We start from the raw sequence: 22088 nt of genomic DNA on the forward strand, positions 1-22088 counted from the left end.
AGAAGCTTGACACCACCCACTACAAAGCAGCCCACTTGATTGGCATCCCATCCACAAACATTCACTCCCACCACCACTGATGCACAGTAGCAGCAGTGTGTACCATCTACAAGATGCACTGCAGGAATTCACCAAGGCTCCTTTGAAAGCATCTTCCAAACCCACGACCACCACCATCTAGAAGGACAAGGGCAGCAGATGGATGGGACTACCACCACCTAGAAGTTCCCCTCCAAGCCTCTCACCATCCTGACTTGGAAATATATCGCCATTCCTTCACTGTCGCTGGGTCAAAATCCTGGAACTCCCTCCCTAACAGCACTGTAGGTGTACCTACACCACATGGACTGCAGTGGTTCAAGAAAGCAACTCACCATCACCTTCTCAAGGGCAATTAGGGATGGGCAATAAATGATGGCCTAGCCAGCAATGCCCACATCCCATGAACGAAAAGAAAATTGGCCCTCTTTTCACCATTTATATAGCCTTTGATTTGCTCAACCTCACCCTCACCTCTGCCTTTGAGCCACAGTCTTCAATAAAATGATTACTCTTTCTTTCACCCTGGCTGTTCCCCTGATACGGCTCTCATTGCCACTCCCTTAAGTTCAAGAGACGCAGAGCTGAAAAGATAGGGCGGAGAACGGATTTAATCATCCACCTCAAAATCTGGCTGGATCACATAAAACATTATCAGGTCCTGCTTACATCTGCTAAAACACCTCCATAATCTAGGAAGGTCCTGGGATGCGAAGATCAACCCCCAGCTCCTTTTCTCTACTGGAAATGGTCTTCTTAAACCTCTCCCCTCCAACAATAAGTGCAGGGATCTCATGGACTTCTTTATAACTAAGATCGGGAGCATCTGCCTCTGCTGCCTCCCTCTCTTCTACTAGCCCAGTTGGCCAAACTTCCTGTAATGCTCCTCCCTGCCCTAGCCACGTACTCATACCTTTGTCTAGTTTCACCCGTATCTCCTCTCATCCTCTCTGAACTCATGTTGCCCATGAGACCCACCTCCTGATTCCCCCAGCTTCCCTTCAAGATATTAAAGCAAAATGCTCTGGATGGTGAAAACCTGAAACTAAATACAGAAAGTGCTGGAACAACTCAGCAGGTCTGGCTGCATGTGTAGAGAGAAACAGAGTTAATGTTTTGAGTTGAATATGACTCTTCTTTTAGTTTGTATTTCTAGCTTCAAATTTCTAGGCTCCACAAGAACCAGCAATCGATCACTTGATGCTGAAATCAATACACACATTGTAAAAGCTACAGCTGCTATTTAAGAGAGTGTGGAATAACAGCAGCCTGACTGAGAACACAAACTGCGTGTTTACAAAGCCTGCATCCTCGGCGCCAGGGCAACATACTTTAGGCATGAGAAAAGGCTGAACATATTCTGCCTTTGCTGTCGCAGGTGTATCCTCAGCATCTCTTGGAAGGATGTGGTCACCAACTCAGAGGTCCTGAAGTGTGCTAATTCCCTCAGCATACACTCATTGCTAAGCCAACATTGGCTGTGCTGGCTCGGCCGTGTTCGACAGATGGATGATGGCCATAAACTCAAAGACGTTCTGTACGGTGAAATAGTCACTGGGTCACAATCTCCTGGGCGTTCGTATCTCCATTACGAGGACACCTGCAAGTGAAATATGAAGATGACAACTGGGACAGCATCGCTGATGGCTGTGGCTTCTGGAGGCTGACTGTTTGGAAGGGCACTGGAAGAGGCAAGCAGAAATAAAAAGCTCAACTGGCCAAGGAAAGGCCCATAGAAAACGGAGGCCAACGAATCGGCACCTTCTCAGCCCACTGTCTTCCACTGCAGCAAATGCTGCAGAAACTGTCATGCCAGAGTAGGGTTCCTGAGCCTCACCAGGCAATGACCACCATAGTGCAAACCATTATCTGACAAGATGGAAGGCTGTCATTTCTTGACTCTGCTGAACTCTTTTTGCTGGCAGGTGCTTATCCCCAGTCTCTCAGGAAATAGATGTTTGATTTTGCACCAGACTCTTGACACTGCATACTGCAGACAGGTATTGCTGTAGTTGTGAGAATTCCCACCTATGATACAGAATGGTCTCCATTAATAGTTGGAGCAGCATTGAGGGGCCCAGTGCACTGTGATTTCTGTCAGCAACTGCTCACAATTGGAGAACTTGCTCCTAAAACACAGTTGGCAGGTATTAGAGACTTGAGTTAATTAAGGAGAGCCAATGTGGATTTGTAAAAGGCAAACTGTGCTTGACTAATCTAATTGAATTTTGTGATGAAGTAACAGAGAAGGTCAATGAAGGGAATGGAATGGATGTTGTCTATATGCATTTTAAGAAAGCATTTGACAAAGGACCACATAAAAGGTTAGTTAACAAAATTGAGGCTCATGGAATAGGATGGTCAGTGTGGTAAATGGCTGTTTTCCCGACTGTAAGAGGGTGGGCAGTGGTGTTCTCCAATGATCAGTGCCAGAACTATTGCTTTTTCTGATAGATAAATGACTTTGGATATTGGAATATAAGTAAAATTTCAAAATTTGCAGTGACACTCTCATAATTTTGTACACCTCAATCAAGTCACCCCTCAGCCTCCTCTGTTCTAAGGAAAACAACCCCAGCCTGTCCAGTGTTTCCTCACAGCTGCAATTTTCAGGCCCTGGCAACATTCTGCCAAAGCTCATTGGAGTTGTCAAGGAATTTAACTCTGCTGGGATTTAATTTTCTTTAAATGTGTGGAGTTTAAAAAATGTACCCATTCTTTCCCTCTGTCTGTTGACATAAGCGTGAGGGTTGTCATTATAGGATTTGTGCTGCATGCCTGCTTTTACCACCTAAAATTATCCTGGTGGGGTGCCTGTTAAATGAGCAGTTTGATCGACAGCTCCAGGTGGTGAGAATAAAAATGTTTGTTTCATTATAGATTCAGTGCTTAAGTGAAATGTTTGTTTTCATAAAGCTTAGTTAAAGGAATTTCAATGTATTGAATGTTTTTTTTAACCAATGAGTTTTTTTTTTCAATAGTGGTGTCATCAATAGACACATTTTATGTCAATATGGCTGCTGAGGCTTGCCCATTGTGGATACTAGATGAGTTGGCATGGGGGGCATATGGGCAAAGAGTGGCAGCTGGGGCATGGGTTGGCATGAGCTGGCACTAAGTTGGCGTAGGGGCTGTAATGGGCCATGGGGATAAGTGGGGGTCACGGGTTGTCATAGAAGGTATGAGGGGCCGCGGGGTGGATAGAAGGCATAGGGTAACATAGAGGGTGTGAGGGGCCATTGGGATGGGTAGAGGGTAATAAGTAGGCATGGAGGGCATGAAGGGCCATGGCAGGTGGCTGGGGGCCATGAGATGTCATAGGTTGGCATGGATGGGGCACAGGGAGTGCTTTAGGGGCTGAGGGAAGTGAGGGGTGAGGGCTGGATGGCTGTTATTGTTTTAATCACCTCGTAATCGAACCACCTCTCCAAGCCACAATCACCCACCCTGCCCAAGCCTTTTCAATCCCTCCCTCCCTCCTCTGTGCTCCCCTGATGCAGTTGCCAACTCTCCACTCACTGAACCTCCCAAACTCCACTCCCACCCCAACCCTACTTCGGATCTCCCCCCAGCCCTCCACCCAACTGTTCCACTTTCTATCCATCTGACCCTTCCAATCTCTCGCCTCTCCTCTTGGCACCTTTGATCTCACCCAGCTCTCCCCAACCACTCTGGTGTTTATGTCTGCGGCCTCTGATCTACTCCTGACCTTTCTGATCCTCTCCTCACATTAACCCTTCTGTTAAATTTGGCACAACCTGAAGGAAGCCTTTTCATTCTGGCTTCCTGACCACAAAATACCCCCTCACCTCTCCTCCACCGATCCCAGTCCCTCCCTGCCTCTGAGTGTATATAGGGCCATTAACTCTCTTTTTCTCTCTGAGATGCTGCCTGATGTGATTTTTTTTCCAGCACTTTTTTTTAGGTTTTCAACATCTACAGTATTTTGCCTTTGTTTCATTCAATCATTTGAGGGAGCCACTTAGTTCAGTTGGTTAGGCTCATCAGATTATGCCAACAGCACAGGGTTCAATTCCCCAGCCTAGCAAAGATAGGCACAGGGCCTACCTCCTCACCCTACCCTCGTAATAAATCATGGCACTCGGCTGTGAATTGGTGAATAATTGTCAAGGACCCGCCTTAAGCAGAGAACTGAACAAAAGATCATTTGAATTCATAATGATCACTTATTTCCTTTAACGTTTATCCATTGGCTCAAAAATGGGTAAACTAATGTGAGTTTTCAAAATTAAACAGAAAGTTTTTATCTTTCTCTTTGATGTTACAAGTTCAAACCTTAATGGCACCACAGATATTGTCGGTCAGGATAAATAGTCAATCCAAAAGTGATCTTGACGGAGTGGACTCCAGAGACCCTGTGATTGAGATCCCAAGAGAAAGCTGTCAACAGACTGTGTGAGCAAGATAGAAGAAGAAAAGGACACCTCTTCAAAGACAACCAAACAGTGGAAAACTCTAAAGGAACTGCTTTCTCTCTTTTTTTCATATTTCCACTTCTACCATCTTTCACCAGGTTTCCTCATCCTGTATTCAGACAGCTTCAGCTCTACAGTGATCACCAAGAGAGAGACCAGAGGAGCGAATACCGTGGATAAAAAATAAAAGTGAACAGCGATTAAAGGAATCTAACTGTCATCGTATCAACAGTAAAAGAGAAGCACAACAGAATTTTAGTTTAAAAGTTAAACGTATGAAATAGCTTTTTAATTTTTTTTAACATCGTGCATTATGACATTTATGCAAAGTAGGCATGCATTCTGAAAAATAAAGTTTGTTCTGTGAGTAATGATTATAAAAGTTGAAGTAGTGTGTGTTTAAGGAGTGGAGTCAAAGGTTGCAAGGACAGGGTTTAAAGGTTATGCAAGGTATGGCGTGAGCACCTCATACTGACACATGCCACTTGACCCCTGTGCCTTCAGAACACTTCTGAACGGCTCTTGTATTTTTTCATGCTTGTCTCATCACTCTGAACATAGTTTACATTCTGCACGACTGACTCCTGAGGCATTTTCTAGTTGAGTTCTTTATTCCACAACAGCATCTTCAATGTCCTCCGTTGCCAGAATCACTGAAGTACTGTTACCTGCTGTCTTCATAATCCTTCTGGAATGTTATAGAAAGTCCATCTGCGCTGAAGTTTTGCTCATGGGATATTGAATTATTTAATAGGATTGGATCTTCAATTTTCAGCTTCTTACCTTATAAACTGGTGACTCCTAATGGGTGAAATTAAACTACTAGCAGGGAGTTCTCTGGTGAGTAAAGCACTTTGGTTTCATCAGCGGGGTACCTCTTTGCACTGTAGACAGAGCAGATGCTTCGTTATAAATAAATAAGTATATCTGACCAGGGTATGAACTATTACTTAAGAACATAAGCAATCGGAGCAGAAGTAGGTCCTAAGGCCCTTAGAACCTGCTCCAGCATTCAATAAATCATGGAAAATCTTCTACCTCAACTTCATTTTCCCACATTATTCCGAAATCCATTGATTCCCTTTGTATCCGAAAATCAGTCAATCAATCTCTATCTTGAATATTCTCAATGACTGAGCATCCAAAACCCACGGGATACAGAACGAAAAGACTCACAGTCCTCTGGATGAAGAAATTTCTCCTCACCTCAGTCCTAAGTGGTTGTCCCCTTGTCCTGAGACTATGGCGTCTAGTTCTAGACTCCCTGGCCAGAGGAAACAGCCTCTCATTATCTACCCTGTCAAGCCCTCTCAGAACCCTATATTTCAATGAGATCACCTCTCATCCTTCTAAGCTTCTGAGAGTGTAGCACCATTCTACTCAATCTCTCCATATAGGACAGCACTTTCAATTTGTTTTTACTTGTTCATGGAATGTGGGCATCGCTGGCTAGGCCAGCATTTATTGCCTGTCCCTAATTTCCCTTGTGAACCATGTAAGGAATTCTCCTTTAATTAGTTAAATGATTCCTCATGGTTCAGGCTCAAATGCGTTGTTCAAATTCAAGTCCATTACTCAGACACAAAAATATGGTAATTATTATGGTTACACAATAAACTTATACAACTTGGTTTTCTCCAGATCCAAGGTGATCAGGCTTGGCTTCTGTAGGTTGAGCTTCCAACTGTCCTGACAGCTCTTCTCCTTAATGTGAGTCCTCTCACATGATGCCCAGAATAATATCGAAGTGAGGTTCCTTCTGAAGGAACATCCTGAGACACATTCCAAATGGCAAAAAGGTCATTTCAATTCATGTGTTGGGACAGACAGAGATTTATGGCCTACATGGTTCAGTCATAATGGAGTGGGACAAGGTCAATGACAATGAACAATGGCTCCTTGAGCTTTGTGCCCGAATGAACTCTACATCACCAACACTTTCTCTCAGGGAGAACATCACCATAAAGTATCATGGCGTCATCCAAGATCTGGCCATTGGCACCAACTTGACCTGATTATCACACAAAGATGTGACCTGCCCAGTGTTCTCCATACTTGCATTTACCAGGGTACAAATTTCTACATTGACCACTCAGCAACAGAGTGAATGTGCAACCCCGTAAGTTTCACAGCTCCAAATGCCCATCAACATCCCTTGTACAAGAAATGATGCCAAGTACCAACACTTCACATTGGCACCCAAATGATTGTTACCCACTAAAGGCTTACCCAGGAAACATTGATGCTGATATTGATGAAACTTGGAAGCGGCTAAGTTCAATCATTTATGAAACCACAGCAACGATATTTGCTAAATGTGGAACCCGCAACAAAGACTGGTTGGAGACCTATTCAGCTGAAATGACATCTGTCATTGAAGCAAAAAGCAAAGTTTACCTGATACATAACAAAAACCCAACAGTTAGAACAACACATGATTCGAAAGTAGCCAAGATAATCATGCAAAAGACAGGGAGATACTGTGCAAATAAACATTGGATCAATCTATGTCAAGCAATCCAAACAGCCTGTGACAACAGCAATCTACCTGCTATGTATGATGGAATGAAGAGAGCACTTGGTCCTAACATTACCAAAGTGTCAACCCCCCCCGACACCCCACTCTGCTCCCGCCCCCTCCCCCACCCCTCCACACACCCGAAATCAGCAGATAGTGAAGTACTCATCGACAGAAGCAAATAGTGTGAAATGCCATTAAGGGATATCAACATGACATCACTAGAAGGGAAGTGTATCATACCACCCAGTCTTAGTTTCACTGTTGCTTTGAATAGAGCATGCACACAGCTCTGATGTCTTCAAGCTTTATATCTATGTATAACTGTCCTCATGTGCCTAGTCGTAATAAATGAACCCACACGTGTTTATCCAATCCCTTATTAGTGATTGGTGCCTTGTGTTTTGCACAATAAATAAGCCCAAGTTATATAATGATAATAAGTTGACATGGTGATTAGTGGTGGTAAGACAGATGGTAGGAAGATAAAGTACAGGTACAACATGGTGAACAACCTTAGATTGTGCTACATAGCATGTTTTTGTCAGACTGCATTGCAGTTGCAGCATTGGGAGTGTTGTAAATAAAGCGTGGTCACTGCAAAACAAAGGCATTGGAGATACAGGGCCAAGCTAGTGCTCACATAAAGAGCTGGTTAGCAGACATATCCCTGTTTTGAGATTGTAATGCATAGCCTGTCAGTTCTGTGAGTGGGACAGCACATTGAGAGCACCAAAATCAAATTAGCTCAGTCAAGAAAGCCGAGTGACCAGGGTATGGGCCAGATCGATAGGGAGCAAGGGAGAGTCAAACAAAATAAACCAAAACATCATAAAAATTGGGCCAGAGAAGGTTGTGATTATAATGGGCTGTTTCGGGAGTTGCTGAACAATAAATTGAATAAAAAGCAAAGGCACCATTACTCTCTGGTGCATTCCTGCCACAACTCGTTTTTGTGAGCGGAGCTTCGGAAAAGCATGCAAAAGCAGCTACAGCGACACTTATCCCAGGTGTTACAGAAGAAGGAAGGTCAAAGGGACATTGCCAGAATGTCCACAAAACCACCAGTTTGAATTAGAATGCAGCTGCCCTACTATTCAAATTCAAAATGTTTAAACAGCGCACAAAGCTATGGTTTCTTGGTTCTGGTATGTCTGAACCAGACAAACAAGCCATAAAAATTCACCTAGCAATTGGGAATAAAGGTCTACACAGGCTGAACATGCCAGTATTAAAAGAGGAAGAGCTAAAGGATTCCCAAAATATATGGAGTACATTTGAAGGCCAGTTCAGAATCAGGCTAAACTTCTGTTTCATTTACTTGGGTTCATGTCATTTCAACAACAGCCTACAGAATCCATAAGCAGATGCAGAAAAAGGGCATGTACTGTGATTTTTCAAACGCAGAGCTAGCAGACAGGAGTGTTGAGTTGGTGATCACATCCACTCCCATGGAAGCATTCCAGAAAGATCTGCTCAACAAGCCCAAAACATAAAGCATCGAAGAGCTACTCAAGGATAGACATAAGTAAAAAGTGGTCCTCGTAGGTGTACAAAGCTTATAGGTCCTAAATACAACCTGTTGTTGACGCACTCACTAGAACACCCAGAACTAGCAGGACATATGGAAAACGTGGACTTCTGCATGCACCAGGGAAGTGGCCAGCTTTTCATCAATTCTGCAAGGCATATGGCAGAAAGGGCCATTGACAATGGCAGAGCAAAGGCTGATGCAGCTACAAAGACCATACACAAAGGGTACCTTCAAAAATAAGAATGACCATCCAGTATCTTGTCAGAAACAAATACACGAGGTGATTGACAAACCAGAAAATGATGGTGATGTGCACAAGACGAGAAGCGGTGAACATGTTACACACCATTAATTGCATGGAGAACATAGATGCCGTCACACCGTAGAAAGCGTTTTCCAAAATTCGAACTCTCTGCCCTAAGAAAGTTTGTGACTATTCTTTATTGGCCAAGATTGGTACTGGGGCAAATGCCAACATACTACCTCTGCAAATTCTAAAAGACTTCATCCACAGATGTTGAAGGCCTTGGCGAAACCTACTGCTGTGAAACCTTTAGCATACAAGGGTTCACTAATTCCATGTGCAGGATCCATAGTCCTGGAGTGCAAGTGCAATCAATTCTCCAGGGTGTCACAGATGTTCTGCAGCCTGGAAACTAAAAGCCCAGTGATTGCAGGTCTACCAGCCTGTCGTGACCCCACACTGGTCACAATCCATGGAATCAGTCAGATCACAAAACAGGTCAACCTCAGGCCCTACTCCTATCGCCTCAGTTCACAATCTAACTTTGAAATATCAGAATGTTGACAAAATTGGCAGTTTCAAGGGAGATGCAAGATTACGCTTGTGGGAGAATGCAAGTCTGTTCATTGATCCACAGTGTAAGTACTGCATCCATATACAGAACAAATTGAAGGTTGAACTAGGCAAAATGGAGAAAGTTGGAATCATTAGAAAAGTGCCAGAGCACAGACTGGTGCAGCTCAATCATATGTGCCATAAAGAAGGATGGACCAATGATTCACAACATTTAAACAGCTTTGAAACATTGTCCTTACAAAATACCCACATTAGAAAAGTTTAATTTGAGATTTGCAGGTCCAAAATTCTTCTCAAAGCTTGTTGCCAAGAATGGTTACTGGTTCGTACATCTTGTGGTGAGGTCCCAAGAGCTTAATATATTTCATACCTCATTTGGACAATACTGTTTTCAACAAATTCCTTTCAGGCTATCTGTCAGCCAGCACTTCTTTCAAGCTCACATGGACCGCATTACAAGCACTGTATCAGGACCCATCTGTATCGCAGATGACATAGCTGCTGTGGGAAGAACAAATCAAAAACATGGCCATAATCTGCTGTTATTGATGCACATAATGAAGGATTGGTGTTCAACAGTCTGAAATGTGATGTCAACGTGCAGCAGATCAATTATTTGGTTCTATTTATTCCAATGCAGGCTGATGGCCCAATCCAAGTAAAATAGAAGATTTTAAGGCCATGCCAACTCTTTAAGATAAGGACAATATTCGAAGATGTCTAGGTCTGTTTAATTTCTTGACTCCATACATTCCCAATTTCACTCAAAAACCTTCATCGCTAAGGGAATTGTTGAGAGAGGATGTGCCTTTCCTGTGGCACAAAGATCTCCAATACCTCTTCAAAGCACTGAAACAGTCATCATCAGAAGCATCAACATTGCTATTTTACGATCCTAGGAAGACAACTACCTTGGAGATAGATGCCTCACAGAAAGGTCTGGGAGCAGGCATACTACAAAAAGGCAAACTGATTTCATTTGCTTCAAAACCAGCGATATAAGTTTCTTTCCAAATTGCATCTAAAATCCATACCTCTATTCACTCTCTGGTGACCACCTGACCATCACAAGAGGGAGCTGGAACTATGTGGAGTATAGTCAAGAGAGGTAGGCGATCCAGGAATTGGTGGAAACCAAGGCCTGAGGGTTGTGGGGAGGTGGTGTTGGTGGGTGGGGTGCACTGCCACAGTTGGGTAGATCTCCCTGGAGGCAGCCAATTAGGTTGCCATGTCCAGGAGCTCCATCGAATCAGGAATAGTGGCCAGGTTTCTGAGTTGGATTTGGATATGGGCATCAGCCACCTGCGCAAAGAAGCGGTGCTGCCAGTAAAGCAAAAGCTGCGAGTTGAGCACAGGACCCTGGAACCCTTAGGGGCATGTGGCACTCATTCACTAACTCCAGGGTATGAGAGGGCCACTTGACAGAGAGGAGGTGCTGTCCAAGCCCTGGCCCCTGAAGGCACAGGCTCCGGTGACTCGCACCGTCTGCACCACCCCTCTCCCGGGCCCTGCACTCACCAAGTGATGGCTTGGTTTCGCAATATGAAGCTATCCCAATGGGTTTGATTTATATATATCCATCCCCTTGCACAGATGGAAGGATGCCGATGGGATATTGAAGTGAATCCCTTCTCACCAAACCGCCAGATGCTGACATACTGCCATCGAGGTAGTTTGATTATTATTCAGTAATGCCCCCTGTCTGGCAATACAAAGGGACAAGAGATGCCCCGGACATTCAAGATAGATAATGGCCTGGATCTGCCAAGAAGCAGCAATGATCATCAGATTCTTGCTGTGACTCAACATTCCATTGGCTTGGCACAGCTATCCCTTTCTGCTGGGGTCTTCCGAGTCTGCTTCCTCAGAAATGAACGGCGCAGCATCCTTCAGGGAACTGCATCAGAGTGTAGTAGAGTCAGGGGGAGACAGGACAAGCCCCCTTTTTACAGCACTGGTTGCCATAAGGTAAGTTTAAAGATCATTGTGAATGTTAGTGAATGGATGAGTGAATGGGTGAATGATTTTTAAAAATTCATTCAAGGGATGTGGGCGTTGCTGGCTGGGCCAGCATTTATTGCCCATCCCTAGTTACCCTTGAGAAGGTGGTGGTGATCTGCCTTCTTGAACCGCTGCGATCCATATGGTGTAGGTACACCCACAGTGCTGTTAGGGAGGGAGTTCCAGGAGTTGACCCAGTGACAGTGAAGGAATGGCAATATATTTCCAAGTCAGGATGGTGAGTGGCTTGGAGGGGAACTTCCAGGCAGTTTTGTCCCCAAATGTCAGCTGATCTTGCCCTTCTAGATGGTAGCAGTCATGGGTTTGGAAAGTGCTGCCTACGGAGACTTTGTGAGTTTCTGTAGTGCATCTTGTACATGGTACACACTGCTGCTACTGTGCGTTGGTGGTGGAGGGAGTGAATGTTTGTGGAAGGAGCGTCAATCAAGCCCACTGCTTTGTTCTGGATGATGTTGAGCTTCTTGGGTGTTGTGGGAGCTGCACTTTTCCAGGCAAGTGGAGAGTATTCCATCACATTCCTGGCTTGTGCCTTGGTGGACAGGCTTTGGGGAGTCAGGAGGTGAGTTACTCGCCACAGGATTCTGAGCCTCTGACCAGCACTTGTAGCCACTGTATTTATATGGCTAGTCCAGTTCAGTTTCTGGTCAATAGATGTTGATAGTGGGGGAATTGGTGATGGTAATGCTATTGAATGTCAAGAGGCAATGGTTAGATTCTCCCTTTTTGGAGATGGTCATTGCCTGGCACTTGTGTGGCGTGAATGTTACTTGCCATTTGTCAGCCCAAGCCTGGTAATTGTCCAGGTCTTGCTGCATTTGGACATGGACTGCTTCAGTATTTGAAGGGTCGCGAATGGTGCTGAACATTGTGCAATCATCAGCGAGCATCCCCACTTCTGACCTTATGACGGAAGGAAGGTCATTGATGAAACAGATGAAGATAGCTGGGCCTATGACACTACCCTGAGGAACTCCTGCAGTGATGTCCTGGAGCTGAGATGACTGACCTCCAACAACCACAACCATCTTCCTTTCTACTAGGTATGACTTCAACCAGCAGAGAGTTTTCCCTCTGATTCCCGTTGACTCTAGTTTTGCTAGGGTTCCTTGATGCCACACTTGATCATCAGTCGTGGATATGGGCATCAGCCACCTGTATTCCGCCTCTCGACTCTTGGCCATGTATTCTCTTACATTATTATTATGGAAGGTGATGTTTACACAGTTCCACACAATAACGCTTTCAACCCTAATACTACACAGTGGATAGGTGAGTAAGTGGGAGAGGTGGATAAGTGAGCGAGGTGGGTGAGGTTGGTAAGTGGGTCATTTGAGTAGGTGGGGGATTGGGTAGTTAGGTCATGGGTAATGGGGTTAGGACATGGCTTGGTTGGATGGGATCAGAAGGGTAGTTTGGTGATGGACGGTGGTCGAGTCTGGCTGGGGTTGGTATTTGTCCAGATTTTTCAGGATGGTTGGGTGGTCAGGGAGGTGGTCGTGTTGGGTTGGGTTGGGTTCTGGTGATGCAGTCGGGTTAAGTGGGGTTAGAGGGGTAGTAGATCGGGGGAGGGTGGTGGTGGTCAGGTTGGGTCAGGGGGCAGTTGGGTCAGGTTGTGGGGATAGTCGGGTCGGGGGGGGGCTTAGTTGGGTAGTTGAGGGATATTCGGGAAGGGGTGAGAGGGGTTAGTAACGTGGGGCTAGTGTTTGTCAGTTCTGTAGTTACCCAGGTGTTAGACTAGGTTTTAATCTGTCTAACATTTCCTGGGTAACAGTCCAGATAAGCACTATGGAACTTAGAATCAGAGACATTTGTGGAGGGTCACGGGGAACAGGGGAATTGCCCATCGGGTGTTTAAATTTCCCGGGCAATTCTCATATAGGTTCACATGTCAGGATTTCTACAGGGACCTGAATGTTCAGCCATACATCAGGTCTCCGATGATCGGAGACCGGAAGATTTGACCTAACTTGATGGCTGTAAGAAAACTCTTATTATTCCAGAAAACCTCTGATGTTAACATAAATACTTATCAGATAGTCAAATAAAGATGTGATTAACTTTGCTGGGGCACAAAGCAAACTCTAACAAACTACTAGAGCCCATCTGATGTAGGTCCACCCACAGTGCTCTTAGGTAGCGAGTGCTAGAATTCTGATCCAACAACAGTGAAGGAAAAGCCCTATACTTCCAAGCCGGGATGTTCTGTGATTTGAAGGGGGAACTAGCAGGTGGTGTTCCCATACATCTGCTGCCCTTGTCCTTCTAGGTGGTAGAGGCTGCAGTTTAGAAGGCGCTGTCGATGGAGCCTTGGTGAGTTGCTGCAGTGCACTTGTAGGTGGTACACACTGCTGCCACTGTGCATCAGTGGTGCAGGGAGCAAATATTTATGGTGATAGGTGGGATGCCAATCAAACGTGCTGGTTTGTCTTGGTTAGTAATAAAAGCAGAATACTGCGATTGCTGGAGATCTGAAATAAAAGCATAAAAGTGCTGAAAAAGCTCAGCAAGTCTAGTAGCATTTGTGGAGAGAGAAACAGAACATTAACTTTGTTGCTCTCTCCACAGATGCTGCCAGACTTGTCTTGGATAGTGTTGGGCTCCTTGAGTGTTGTTGGAGGTATGCTTATTCAGGCAAGTGGAGAGTATTCCATCACACTCCTGACTTGTGCCTTGTAGATGGTGGACAGGATTTGGGGAGTCAGGAGGTGAGTTACTTGCTGCAGAATTCCCTGTCTCTGACCTGCTCTTGTAGCCACAGTAGTTATATGGCTGGTCCAGTTCAGTTTCTAGTCAATGGTGACGCCCCAGGATGTTGATAGTGGGGGATTCAACAATGGTAATGCCATTGAATGTCATGGGGAGGTGAATGAATTCTCTCTTGTTGGAGGTTATCCCAGGAATCCTCTAGTAAATCTTCAGTGCAGCCCCTCTAGAACAAGTATATTCTTTCTTAGGTACAGAGACTGAAAATCTACATAGTGCTCCTGGTGTTCTCACGAAAGCCATGTATTGTACCAAGTCTTCCTTCCGCTTGTAACCAACCCCATGCCATAAAGGCCAACATACATTTGTACTTCAAGTTAATTTCTGTGTTTCATGCACAAAAATATCCAAATCCATCTGAACACCAACATTTAATAGTTTCTCATCATTTAAAAAATATTGTTTTCCTGTTCTTCATACCAAAGCAAAGACCCTCACATTTATTCATGTTATCCTCCATTTACCACTTTGTTGCACTATCTATGCCTCTTTGTCGACTCTGGTCAGAATCTCCCCGGGTCCTAGGAGGCAGCTTTGGAGGCTAGGGTGTGGTGGGAATGGGAAATTGGAACTCGGAATGTTGGTTCGGCTCCATGTCTTCCTGCCTTTGAGCGCATTTCCCATGGGTGGGCTCCCAGCAGCAGCGGCCACCTTCATGGCAGCAGTGGACAATCAATTAAGATATGTAAATTCAGCAAGCAGTGCATGGCCCCCACCCTGCCTTGTCTGTACCCCAGAGAGAACCCTTTTCACAGAGGGAGATTGAAGCCTCATAACTTCTAAAGCTGTTAAACAGCCCATCAGCAGCAAATGGTAAAGCTGCTGTCTGTCCATATCACAGCCTTGCAATGGAATTCTGAAGTAATGGAGATTGATATCTCCGATGGCCCTATGCATGTAACTTTCCAGTAGCTCCAAGGACACTAATAGCGGCTGCTGTGCCTCCTTGCCGCACCATCAGTCTGGCCCTCAGCAGTGATCCTACTGGCCAATGCTTCAGTGAGTCATGATGTCCTGAGCTTCTGTCTTGGAAACCCACCCGTTGTCCTTGATTGGATGGTGAACGCAGAGGTGGCCTGCTAATTGGTTGCTTCCTGGAAGATTTCTCCTGCTGGTGGACTAGTATCCGATCTGGGTCCAGAATTTCCCATTACCTGAATATGTTATAAGTGGAGAAGATTCTGCCCTTTGTGTTCTCTTCACAGTTTACTTTCCCATCTGACTTTCCATAGCCGTAGGATCTCCTGGAGACTGATGTCTCTGATAGTGCTGTGACTGATGCAGTGCCAGCCCCTCCCCAATAATGATGGGCCTTCATTGTGTCCCCTGCCACCCCTGCTTCTTACCCCTCAGCAGTGCTTTCACTTGTGAGACAGTTAAGGATTCCGATTGCCCTAGCAACAGATCGTGTTGTGTCAACCTCCCACCTTCTGAACCCAACCGCCATCGCTTAATAGTTTCTCATCATTTAAAAAACACCGTTTTCCTGTTTTTCCAACCAAAGTGAAGACCTTCACAATTCACCACGTTATCCTTCATTTACCACTTTGTTGCTCTATCTAAACCTCTTTGTAGATGGTGCTCCTGGAGGCCGTTTCTTAATTAACCAGCTCATGTAAGATTGTGTCTGAAGCCCACTGCTTCTGTGAATGGATTTAGGACCTGCAAATGGTTCCAACGTCCAAAAACTTTCAAAGGTGCAGAAGATTCAGTCCTTTGTCTGGACTTCAAGGATTCTGCACAAAGCACTTGCAGCCCTCTTGAACTTTAGCATGAAAGGGGGAATGAACAGAGGTCACACAGAGCAGGATAAGCTGTTGGAAGAGGGAGGCACTCTCTTCTCATACAGTATAAATTGTTGTTTTCCCCTTGTATTGGTATTCTTGCGAAGTGTCCTGATGAGTGTAGGACAAAAAGCTTTGACATGTCTCTTTTTTCAGCAATACTCAAGTTCTGTACCACCAAACAACTATTTACAAAACAGTGAATGAAAATTCTAAAGTAATTAGTTCATCAATTTTACTGGCAATGCTTTGACTGGTTTTGTTGATTAATGTAGTGGTAATTTTGAAAAAATAGTTATGGATTTGATTTTTTTTATACTTATTTATTCCTCATGAGGACTACTTACCACTTTTTGATTTGATCATTTTTACATTATTGAGACACATGAACAGAAGAACATAAGAAATTGGTGCTGGACTAGGCTATTTAGCCCTTTGAGCCTGCACTGTCATTGGCTGACCTTCTACTTTAACTCCATTTTTCTGCACTATCCCTGTATCCCTTAATTCCCTTAGTACCCAAAATAATATCAACCTCTGTCTTGAATCTACTCAACAACTGAGCATACACAAACCTCTGAGATTGAGAATTCCAAAGATTCACAACCTTTTGAGTGAAGAAATTTCTCCTCATCTCAGTGGCTGACCCCATATTGTGAGTCTGTGACCCTGTGTTCTAAATTCCTCAGCCCCGGGAAACATTTTCCCAGCCTTTACTCTGTCAGGCCCTTGCATTCTTCTAAATTCCAGGGAACATAGGCTTAGTCTACTCAGTACCTTCTCATAAAACAATCCCTCATCCCAGGAGCCAATCTAGTGAATGTTTGTTGCACTCCCTCGAGGGAAAGTATGTCCTTCCTTATGAAACAAAATCAAAAGTGCACACAGTACTCCAGGCATGACCTCACCGATGCCTTATATAATTATAGTAAGACTTCTTTACTCTTATAATCCAATCCCTTTGTAACAAAGGCTAACGTACTATGGGTGGTATATAATGCAGGTGACTGAGGTCCCGCCTGCTAGCTGGAGAGCCAGTGAGACCCTATGTTGCCTCCTTTAGCGAAGGCCCACTGGTATTACATGCCTCTCAGGCACTTAAATGGCCAGCGGCAGTCCTTCCCTGTCCATTGCAGCCAGTGCCAGTGGGACCAGTGGGAGTTACCGGCAATGCACCCACCAAAGGCCCAGGGTTGCCGAGGGATCCAGATCACAGATGAGTGAGGGTGGGGAGGGGCTTATGGAGGAGGGGCTGGCAGAAAGGGCAGGGAGATGGCACTCAGTGGGCCTTCCTTCCCGATGCCAGGTCCCTTAATCAGGCATTGAAAGCCTTGTGCTTGCTGAATGTTTTAGAAATGTAATATAAAAAGAGATAAAAGTAACGCTTTTTCCACACATGATAAGTCAAAAAATATTAAGTACAGTAACAAAAATACTCTTTGCCATATTAACATTTTAACAGGGTAACAGAGACATTCACCTGCGTATTGCAAACAATAATTTCTTGGCTCGTTCATTGTTTAACACCTTCAAAGTTTTCACATCTTAAGAGTGTCATAAAGCTTAAATAGCCAATGAAGTGTTTGTTTTATGCAGGGATGCGAGCAACACTGGCAGCTAAGTATTTATTGCCTACCTTTAGTTTCACTGAGGGCATTAAAAGTTAACAACATATTGTTAACCTAGGTGAAATAAGACAGACTGACTTCCCTGAAGGACCTTAATGAAACAATGGGCTTTTAAAACAACATCAGGATCATTTTTAGATGCTAACCTACAAATTACCAGGTTTACTGAAATCAATTTTACCACTTGCCACAATGGACTTTGAACTCACAACCTGTACGTTATTTATGCAGTATCAAAACTGGCTGCCATATCCCAATCTGCATCACAGGAGTTTCTTAACATGCAGATACATCAAACAATTAGGAAGATACATCAAACAATTAGGAAAACACATGGGGCAAAATGTAATGCCTTCCCCTAAGGTGAGTTTGGAGATAGGGGAGGGAATAATTGGACGGTGGGGGGGTGCCAATTGGGAATCCTGCCCCCTTCCCACCTCTGCCTCAATTAAGTTTGAGGCAGAAGGCTCATGGACAGCCTTCCTTCCCCCATTGCCAATGGAGGCCCTTAAGTGGGCAATTAATGCTAACTTAAAAGCCTCATCTCACCACAGTTGATATTTACCCAGTGATGGATGGGCAATCACCACACAGGAAGCCCAAAAGGCAAACCTTGTTGGGATCCTTGCAGCGTCCTGGTGGGTGGGGTTGGGGAGGGTGGGGTGGGGGGTGGGGGGTGGGTGGGGGGGGTCCCTCATTGTGAGGCACTCAATGTCTGATTAGGGAACCTGGCATCGGGAAGGAAGGTCCGCTGAGAGCCACTTCCCTACCCTTTCTGCCAACCCCTCCCTCATGACCCCTTTCCCCACCCTCACTCACCTGTGATCTGGATCCCTCAGCAACCCTGGGCCTCTGGTGGGTGCAAAGCTTTTTGTCTTACGCTGATGCAATGTATCACATTTGTATTACAGACACTGCAGCAAAATCGGCAGGGGGGGTGGTGGAATTTTATGGCCCCTCCCACTGGCGGGGTTTTCCGGTCTGGCAGAAATCAATGGACTTTTGAACGGCTCACCACATTTTACAGCCCCGAACCTGCTGCGACGGGGCCGAAAATCTCTGCCCGATGAATTTGAAAGCGATCCGGAAGTCTTAGTTGACTCAATGCTCAATTTGTTCAACCACTGTGGAGATTAACTAAAGAAGTTTGAGATAGTGTCAAATTGAAAGAAAGATAAGTGGCAGGTCAGAAATTGGACAGGTTATTAAAAAACGGCAAAGAATGACTGAAGAAAATGAGGAGGAAGAAATTGGAGTATGACAGAAAGCTAGAAAAACAGAAATATAAAAACAGATAGTGAGAGTTTCTACAAGTATTTCAAAAGGGAAAGATTTACTAAAGTGAGCATTGGTCATTGAGAGAGAAAGAGAGAGACAGACAGAGAGGCTGGGGAATTAATAATGGGAAATAAGGAAATGGCAGATGCATTAACAGATATTTTGTGTCTGTCTTCACAGTAGAAGACACAAATAGCATTCCAGAAATTTTTGTAAATCAAGAGGTGAAAGGGAGGGAGGAACTTAAAACAATTACAATTGCCAGGGAAAGGGTACTGAGAAAATTATTAGAACTAAAAGCTGAGAAGTTCCCAGTATCTGGCGTACTCCATCCTATGATCCTTAAAAAAGTAGATTCTGTGATAATAGGTACATTGGTTGTAATTTTCCAAAATTCCCTAGATTTGGAAAGGTCCCATCAGATTGGAAAATAGAGAATGTAACTCCTCCATTCAAGAAAGGAAGGAGACAAAAAGCAGGAAATTACAGGCCAGTTAGCCTATCATCTGTCAGAGGGAAAATGTTTGAATATATTATTAGGGAGGTTATAGCAGGACACCTAGAAAATCTTAATGCTATCAGGCAGAGTCAACATGGTTTTATGAAAGGGAAATCATGTTTGACTAATTTATTAGAGTTATTTGAGGAAATAACAAGCAATGTGGATAAAGTGGAACATGTAGATGTGTGTACTTGGATTTCCAAAAGGCACTTGATAAGGTGCCACATGAAAGGTTACTATACAAAATAAGAGCTCATGGTGTAGGGGGTATCATATTTGCATAGATAGAGCATTGGGTAGCTAACAGGAAGCAGAGAATAGGGATAAATGGGCCATTTTTTGGGTTGGCAAACTGTAACTAATGAAGTGCAACAGGGATCAGTGCTGGGCTCTCAACTGTTTACAATCTATATCAATGACTTGGATGAAGGAGCGGAATGGATGGTTGCTAAATTTGCTGATGACACAAGGATAGGTAGGAGAGTAAATTGTGAAGAGAGTATAATGGCCTGCATTTTCATGTGTTCATGTCTTGGCCAAAATGGTGCTGGAGCCGACAATCCAGAAGGCTTGCTCTGAACCCAGCATTCTCCATTTCACTGGGCTTGCAGGGGCGGGGGGGTGGGTGGGGATTGTGGGGGGTGGGTGGCAAATTGGGGGCGGGACAAATTTTGCCCATCCACAGTTCATAGAAGCAGCTGCACATTTAAAAATGCAGCTGCCTTCAGACAGAAGCAATTTTGGTTATCATAACACAACTAGTGAGCTTTAGACACTTGATGAAAAGGTCTGAACCTACTGGAGTTTTTTGGAGAGGTCAGGCACCCTCTTGGAGAGGTGAGGTCATAAACCCTTTTGGGATTATTAAGAGTAGACAAGAATGTGTGTCAAAAGTAGATAAATTCTACCCTTTAAATTTTGAAAAAAAAACAGGCAGCCTGAAGTTGAAAATAATCGACGCTTGCAATCACAGTTTGATTGACAGCTGCAAATGGTTATAAAGAGGTTAGTTATCTTTGTTGTGAGGCTGTGAATAAAAATGGTTGCTTTTATAAGGGATTGAGTACTTGAAGGGATTTAAATGTATTGAATTGTCTTTTATCATTGAGAGATTTTTAAAAATATAGCGAAGTCTGTAATAGAAAGACCTTTATCTTATTCCATCTCACCATGGTTCCTGAGGTCTACCCATTGCGGATACTGGGTGAGTTGGCATGGTGGGGGCCATAAGTTGGCATGAGTTGGCACTCATGGCACTTGGGAAGGTGGTGGTGTAGTGGTATTGTCACTAGACTAGTAATCCAAGGTGGCAGATGGTGTAATTTGAATTCTATAAAAATATCTGGAATTTAAAATTATCTGGAATTACTGAAGTGGTCCATGTCCAAATGCAGCAAGGCCTGGAAACTATCCAGGCTTGGGCTGGCAAGTGGCAAGTAACATTTGCATCACACAAGTGCCAGGCAATGACCATCTCCAATAAGAAAAAATTTAACCATCGCCCCTTGACATTCAATGGTGTCACCATCACTGAATTCCCCACTATCAACATATTGGGGGTTACCATTGTCCAGAAACTGAATTGAAATAACCATATAAATACTGTGGCTACAAGAGCAGGTCAGAAGCTAGGAATCCTGTAACGAGTAACTCACCTCATGACTCCCCAAAGCCCTTCCACCATCTACAAGGCACAAGTCAGGAGTGTGATGGAATACTCCCCACTTGCCTGGATGAGTGCAGCTCCCACAACAATCAAGAAGCTTGACACCATCCAGGACAAAGCAGCCCTCTTGATTGGCACCCCATTCACAAACATTCACTCCCTCCACCACTGACACACAGTGGCAGCAGTGTGTACCATCTGCAAGATGCATTGCAGGAACTCAACAAGCCTCCTTAGACAGCAGCTTCCAAACCCACAACCACTACCATCTAAAAGGACAAGGGAAGCAGGCAAATGGGAACACCACCACCTGGAAGTTCTCCTCAAAGCCACTCACCATCCTGACTTGAAAATATATCACTCTTCCTTCACTGTCACTGCGTCAAAATCCTGGAACTCCCTCCCTAACAGTGCTGTTGGTGTACACCATATGGACTTCAGCAGTTCAAGAAGGCAACTCACCACCACCTTCTCAAGGGCAATTAGGGATGGGCAATAAATGCTGGCCTAGCCAGTGATACCCACATCCTATTAATGAATAAAAATAAAATCATGTTGGCATAGGGGCTGCAAGGGCTATGAGTGGTGAGTAATTGCTTGGAATGAGTTGGCACTAAGTTGGCATGGTGTGTGAAAGGGGCCATGGGGGGTGGGTAGAGGGACATACATTAGCATGGAGGGTATGAGTGGCCATGGGGTTGATGGGAGGCATGAAATGGCATAGGTAGGCATGGAGAGTGTGTGGGGGGTGAGGGGGTATGAGGGGCAATGGGGGCTGTTTTTGGTTTTACCCTTTTTTTATAACCGGGATGAAGCTTTAACCAGCCCACCTTGGTACCTGGCAGCCCCTGTGGCTGCCTCCACATTTTTTCAGGGGACGGTGGACCCAACTCCAGTTAGCACCCACACTTCTGGAACAAAAATCCCACTGTTCAGGGCGCTTTCTCCTGAACCGAGTTTGCGGAGCTGTAAAGCTTTTCTGCGCGCCTGACTGAGGAACGAAAATTTGGGCCCAGGCGTCTGCAAAGGGATACAGATAGGTTCAGCGAGTGGGAAAAAAATTGGCAGATGGAGTATGATGTGGGAAAATATGAACTC

Source organism: Cetorhinus maximus, chromosome 20, assembly GCF_964194155.1.
Source record: "Cetorhinus maximus chromosome 20, sCetMax3.hap1.1, whole genome shotgun sequence".
NCBI lineage: Eukaryota > Metazoa > Chordata > Chondrichthyes > Lamniformes > Cetorhinidae > Cetorhinus > Cetorhinus maximus.